This window comes from Brassica napus (assembly GCF_020379485.1).
Source record: "Brassica napus cultivar Da-Ae chromosome C3 unlocalized genomic scaffold, Da-Ae chrC03_Random_14, whole genome shotgun sequence".
NCBI classification, from domain to species: domain Eukaryota; kingdom Viridiplantae; phylum Streptophyta; class Magnoliopsida; order Brassicales; family Brassicaceae; genus Brassica; species Brassica napus.
In genome coordinates, this window is record NW_026014182.1 from 4,199 (window position 1) to 11,606 (window position 7,408).

The 7,408-nt window shown below is 29.8% G+C and overlaps 1 long non-coding RNA gene across 1 annotated transcript; it reads left to right on the forward strand.

The window, feature by feature from the left end:
* Nucleotides 1-300: 300 nt before the first annotated feature.
* Nucleotides 301-879, forward strand: LOC125594639. Its single transcript, XR_007329937.1, has 2 exons — nt 301-522; nt 831-879. It is a non-coding gene; the product is annotated as an uncharacterized LOC125594639 (long non-coding RNA).
* The last annotated feature ends 6,529 nt before the right edge of the window (nt 880-7,408 follow it).

The following is a 7,408-nucleotide window of genomic DNA, read 5'->3' on the forward strand; positions in this document are numbered from 1 at the left end:
ATACCATATATACATAAATTTTCCATATACTGTAATATAAATTTTAAACTTTCAATAATTTTACAATAATTATAAATACAAAAAAAGATAATTTTATATTGTTTTTAGTTTCAGCCATTGATTGAAAAAATCAAAGGCCCAAAATCAATATTCTATCTATCCTCACCCTTTATTTCTATTGGTTTGGCATGGATCACCATTTGCACCCTTGGATGATAATGAATCAACGAATGAGATTAATTGTTCATTTATTATTTTTTAATTATTTTCTAGAGATTTGAGCAGATCTCGTGTGTGAGAGAGAGAGAGAGAGAGAGAGAGAGAAAAGTAAGCGATGCATATGCATATCGACTCCTTCTCGAAAGTAAAGATCTCCTCTTTTCTATGATGATTATGGTCGTCTCCTTCTCGAAAGTTTTCTTCTTTCTCTCATCACTGAAACTGAACCAGAGCGCGAGGCTCACGCTGAGGCTTGAGCATTGTCCGTTCGTCGTCCGGTGCGAAGCTTCTTCCAACGGAAGGGTAAAAAGTCTGAAACTTTCTGAGTTTAGAGTTATCATATTCTTGCAGAAAAATCAGATCTGTGTTTGCTTGTGTAGAATCTGTCTTATATGTTTCTGTTTGGGTTTGAGAAGATTGATTAATTTGTTTCTGTCTATGATTGATCTTATTTCAATTGATACTGTTAAGTTTAAGACAATTCGAAATTAATCTGAGCTGTTTAGGATCTGAGTTTCAATGTAATCAGTTTCTGATAGTGTAAAAGTTTGGAGTTTAAGTTTTAGATTTGGAAATTAATTTGATTTTTGATTTGTTTGCTCTTGTTACAGGAAGAAGCCGGATATGAAGCTGTGCTGGTGTAGATAAGCTGAGCAAGAAGAAGAAAAAGAGAAAGAGGGAGAAGATAGATATGAATTAATTTTTTTTTTTTAATTTGAATTATTTATTATGAATTATGTTTAGGTGTAGTTTTTAATTTTATTTTTTAATTTGGTTTGGTTTGATAATTATTCTTAATAAATTTTTGGATGATTAAAAATAAATTAATAACACGAAACATTTGCTATTGTTGTTTATTAAACTATAGCATTCGAAAGATCCGCTATAAAAAGTGTCGGACCTACGATAACGGGCGCTGTCAGAACGTTTTAGGGAACGCTATTAAACAAACTAATAGCGTTTAACGCCAGCTATTAATACCCACATTTCCTGTAGTGACGGCAACAGAAATTGACGGATCTTTTTACAGAGGAGAGTTTGTCTTGATTCCAAACAGTAAGGGATTGCGATTAATGCAGTTTTTGTTAATCACAAAAGAATATTCCTTGAAGTATCTTCCTTAATAGCCGTTAGTGCTGCTGCAGCCATATGGTTGGTGTAATGCCATTAGAGTCCTTAATCAGAGAGTGCGGGAGACAACGGTTTCAAGATTTCTGGTGGAGATGACTTCAGCTGATCTCCTAAAGCAGATTCTGCAACATGTGGAAGCTTGTGATGTTCTCTGGTGAACTTGATTACAACAATGAAGCGAATGCTCTGCTTAACAAAGATTGTGAGCTTGGCCGAGGCGATCAAAAGTTCACGTTCCCTAGCCTTGTCAAACTGCAGGAATAATTCGAGAGAGATGTGAAGAAAATTGGGAAACTAAGACCAGTATATACAATCCAATTCATAAACCAAGTGTAAAATAATGTTTTAGGAATTCCAAAAAACTATTTTAACTTATTTACTTTTATTTTTATAATCCTTATATTTTGAATTCTTGTTTCAGTAACTCAGAGGATTTGTGTTGGAGATTGAATTATCCCAGTATTAGTTTCTGAAGAAAAAGCTGAATAATAAACAGGTATTAACTAAAACTTGAACTTCTTGTATGTATTGCTTTATAAGAAGTAAAGACCAACATGACTTTGTATATTAGCGCATGAGTTCAGTCTTTAATTAGATTATTGGTTCCTGTAAAATTCATGATGAGATTTACTTATTGGCTCTTGTACTAATTTTAGACTGTTAAGTTTGTGTGTTTTGTCCAGCTACTAATTTTATTAGATTATTGTTTCTGTTATATTTCATTAGCTTCATGAAAGTATACATGATCAAATAACTTTACAACTCTTGATTAAAACTGAACTTTCCCCATACATCAAAAACAACAAAGGTTAGTAGTTTACTTGGCGCTATGTTTGGATTTCAGCAGTAAATCCAGTTCGTGAAGAACTTTTTCCATACACCAGGAATCAACAAAGTTTACTCAACCACTTTTAAATGGCTTAGACATGTTTGGGTATTGAGACACTAGACATTTTGACTCTGTTTAGTAGTCAAAAGTCAAGGTATGTGTCGACCTTATTTATAGATACATGCTAAGATATTAGGAGGGCTCTATCACATAAAGCTTGTTTTTTTTGAAAACTAAATCATAAATATTAGACTGTAGTTGACATATGTGAAGGATAATAAGTAAGATATCACATGATTTTAGGAAAATAATATTAGGTTAGCGTGATATAAGGTTGACAACGATTTATTTCATTTAGTTTACGTATATTTCTAGTGTTATGTCAGTGGCAAACCTTTGTAATTATTTATGAAAACTCAAAGATAAATACAAAATGTAATTCTCTTTTAATAGATTAGATTATTGAGATTGAGTTTTAAGTTTTATTTGTACTCTTGTTTTAATAGTATTGATTCGCCATTCTCTCATAGATGTATTACAAGTAAATTACATATTCTTATTTATATAATTTATTATTTACACAGTATAAGTATTCAAAAACTCCAACCGTGTTAAAGTCTTATTATTTTCTCTATTGACCTTTGCTTCTTACATGTCACATAAAATTTTCATACACAAACCATCAAAAACTCTTAGTTCTTAGACCCAATTTAAAGTTTAAATTCGACAGTTTATTTTTATATTTTATCTCCCTTTTTATATGTAGATAATGTTGCGTAACCTGATAGGAACATCAATTATTTTTGTCAAATATTTTTTACTGGAAATTATAATAAACAACAATCTCAAATTAATCAAATAAAGTGTAAACAATAATTGTTATTGTTATAGCCTTTTATAGGACCGATAAAAAGTCCGTGTTCAGTTGAGATCATACTACTATAAATGTCCGGCTCTAACTGGTGACCATTAAAATAGGAATATGAATGAGTAGGAAATAAACGAAGAGGAACAAAATAAAAAGAATGAAAATGAATATTTATTCTTTTTGTTCCATATCAATTTTGATAAGGAATGTTTTTCTTCTATAGTTCTTTAAAATTCAAGAAAGTGACAAGGAATTAAACGCAGCGAAAATTCCTCATAAATGATATAATTTTTAAGGAATGAGTAGGAATTGACTATTCCCGTTAATTTCCTATGTCACCATTTGGACCCTCCATGTTTGCGATGAACAAGATCTGAGCGTTTGCAATTTGTTATACTATATGATATTAAATATCGACCGGAAAGTTTGCTATTACAATGTAGTGTTCTTTTATCTTTTTGAGAAATTAGGAAATGGGCCTTTAGGATCCTTGTTGGGTTTCCATGATCTTTATTAGGCCTAGATAGTTAAAATATTTTCATCAAAAAGTAAAACATTTTGTGGGTTTTGTTTAGGAGATTGTTTACTCACAGAAAAAAAAGGAATCTTGTATTAGAAATTTATACTAAGGGAGGTCTGAAGAGTTAAAATTACAGAGTTATTATTACTCTTTCATGCTGAAATTGATCCATCGTCTAGATATGTCCTATACTTAAAAGTGAAAAGGACTACCTATTCTTGGATAATAAGTTAAAATCTTTGTGGCATACGATCCACTAAGATTATATTCATCATATTGCTAATGCTTGAAAGAATAGTACAACTTTTTTGGTTAAAATGTTAAGGTTTATAACCAGTTTTCAATTTTACAGAGTTGTGGAAGACCACTTATTACAGAAAAGGAAGGAAACAGCAACATTAGACAGGAGAGAGTGAGAATATTACAACTTTTTAGTCTTTTGTTTTCTAATCACCACTTTGAAGATTTAAAGTACAACAACAAATATATTCGTTAAATAGTAATTACCAAATATTAACACACGTAACAGAAAGAGAAAATGTTGGTTCATCTATCTGATATTTGATGATAGAAAGCGACCAACGAGACAATTTTGACATTACTTGCAAAACAATATTGATTTGATGTTTATAAACTCATATTAAGTTTGGATCTAATGCACATATAACTGATCCAAAAGATTCTATTTTCATACTTGTCCCGACAATGAGCGAATCTTGCTACAATTAACATTAGACAACAAATAAATATTAATTGCATGGAACGCCAGTCTCCCAAGTTTCATTTCCTTTTCACCCTAGAAACACAGTATTCGATCGGAAATGACTTATGGCTCATATCTATAATAAGTTATAGCGTTCGAATTTATAAAACAGAACAAATAATTAGTTCTTATCTTCAATATTTTGATTTTCACCCTAGTAAATTACTTATATTTAACTACTTGCAATTCGAAGCTTAAAAGTATATCTTTTATTTTCATTTTCACGGAAAAAACCTAGTAGTCACCTTCGCTAATTAACGTCTGTTAGACATAAATTTGACTCTATGAAAGTGGGACAAATTATTAATGAAACTAGAGTTGTTTAGTCTAAAACTTAGTTAGCTAGCCCAAGTGGATTAAAAGGAAGCACCACCAGTTACACGACAGTTCCGTGTATTCTAGATGTTTCTTCTAGGTCGTCTAGTGCAATTCTACAGTTTTTATTTTGTCATCTAATTATAGTACATCATAATATATATTCAAACATCTCTAAATAAGTAGGCTGCCAAAGTAAGTTATAGATATTTTACAATCATACGTTATATATTCTCAATAAAAGATGGAAAAGAATTTAAAAGATTAATTACAACAAATAGGGGAACATGCAAAGTCTTGCAAGATACATAGCATAGCTGTATACTATTGAAGGTTGACAAAAAAAAAAAGCTGTATACTATTGAAGATTCCACGCTTGAAGAATCTTGAAAGGTAATTCGAATCTCGAAAGGAGAATCTAATCGGCCGATCGAGATTCTTCGTATAGTACCAAGCTTTCGTCATCTTTATATATGAAGAATATTATAATGTAAAAGGAGAGGAAGTGGGTCATTCGTGACATCAGCAGAACGATAAAATATAATTAGACAAGGATATTATAACGATCAGTGATGGTTTAAGGCTAAATAAATCAATATAAAAATCTCATGCATCTTTTGTTGATCTCCTAAACCTAAAATAAGATTAAGAAAACCGTAATGTACAATTAGGGCTTTAAGACCAACATTAACCCGGATTTTTAGGGTTATTTCTTAGTTTTTAACTAAAAAAAACTAATAACCGATTCTTAAATAAGAGATATAAGAGCCGGTTCTTAGCCGAAAAGTGTAAAAAAAAAAGTGTCAAATCATGAATTAAGAACTCTAAATTAAAAGCTCGGGTTAATCATGTTCTAACAAGTAGGATATAGTGTGTTTTTTATTCCAAAAAAAAAGTCGGATATAATCTATTATTGACTCATCGAAACCGATGGGAGTACCATTTGATGATGACTGTATTATCGGCAATCTGACCATAATCTGTACTTTCGGTCAATACAATGAAAAGAATTACATGTTTGCATACATAAAATATAAGACGATTCTCTTAAAACACACAAAAAGTTATTATAAAATAACATATAAAGAAAAAAATGACTAAAAAAACTTTTAGTAAAAATAAAAAGATTAGTTATCAATAATGAATAGCATATTTAATAAGTAGCACAAAAATAATAGTATATTTAATATAAATAAATATTCTAATTAAAAAAAATAATTAGTCTAAATTTTATATCTAAATCTTAAATCATAAAACTCTAATTCCTAAATTTCATCTCAAAAAATCTAAATACTAATTTTAATCATTTAACCCTAATATTATATGTATTTTGTATCTTTTACGAAATGATATTTTAACCATTCTCTCTTATATTATTTTTAAAACTAAAACATGTGGCGGTAGAAATTATAAAGCAATATTTCATAAATTAATAAACATACACCATAAATTAATAAAAAATTCGGTTTTAAATTGGATTAGTTCAAAATATAACACAAATAGATAGTAATATAAAAATAATATTATTTAGAAAATTATATAAACATACGTCTTTTTAAAATTATAAATTAATAATTTATATGTATATACATTTTATATAAGTACAAGCAAGCCATTATATTTTTTTTGCATATCTACAATGAAATTATTTAATATATTTGATGAAATTTAATAAAATTATATCTAAAATCACATTTAAATTCTGTGTAACATATTTTATATACACCAAATAAATAATAAAACCAATATGAATGTCGAGTTTTAAAAATAAAAAAAATCTAAATTTTTTCTGTAAATTAATAAAATATTATAATCCCAACATTATTAATTTATACAGTTTTTATTTTTGGAACATAAAAATGTGTTAGTGTCATCACGGGATATAAAAAATACTATATTATTATTTATACATAAGATTAATTAAGATATTTATATATTTATCAACAATAGTAGTTGTCGGTTTGTAAAACATATTCTCTGACTGACATATGAAGACACCTGTCCAAGGATTCCCAAATTAAAATATTTATCTAATTTTGGATAATAAATAACAATCCCAGTTCCTTTCACGTCGTCACACGTGGATAACTCTTATCAAAACGCATCGTTCTGTTGCTTACGCAAGCACACAAGCTCTCAAGATACAGAGAGAGAGACCGAATCGATTCCAAAGTCTATTCCTTTCGTTGCAAAGCTTACGAGTATTCCATTAATGTAAGCGGCCATATATCACTCTGCTGATGTAGTAGTATCTTCCTCCAGTGCTTAAAGCGTAAGTCTTTCCCCCCCCACGCAATATCTGTTAATGGAAACAAACCGAACCTTCTACTTTTAGCTTAAAAAGCTCTGTTTTTTTTTTTTTATCTCTCGCCGTAATTTCTCTTCAAGGAAGACCACTCGTGGTAGTGTCGTCTCCCTTTTGAGTTCGAAAACTCAGAACTTTGGTGTCTTACTAAAGTTCAAGTTTGGAGTTTTGCAATTACGTGTTGTTTGCTAACAAATGTGGTGCTGATTTTCGCAATTTTGTGGAATTTTGGGCTTTTTTTTTTTTTTTTTTTTGCTGCGGTGACTTTTGTCCTCTTTGAAAGTTTTCCCCCTTTTTAAGATAAAAAAAAAAAAGTTTGAGGCTTTCTTGCCAGTTTCAAAGTTCTTCTGTGTACTTATTGGGAACAGTTTCTTGAATTGATTTTTGTGACGTCTTCTATGTTGTAGGGTATTGATGGAGGTTTGATTCATTAAAGTTGCTACGTGAGAGCGTTTCAA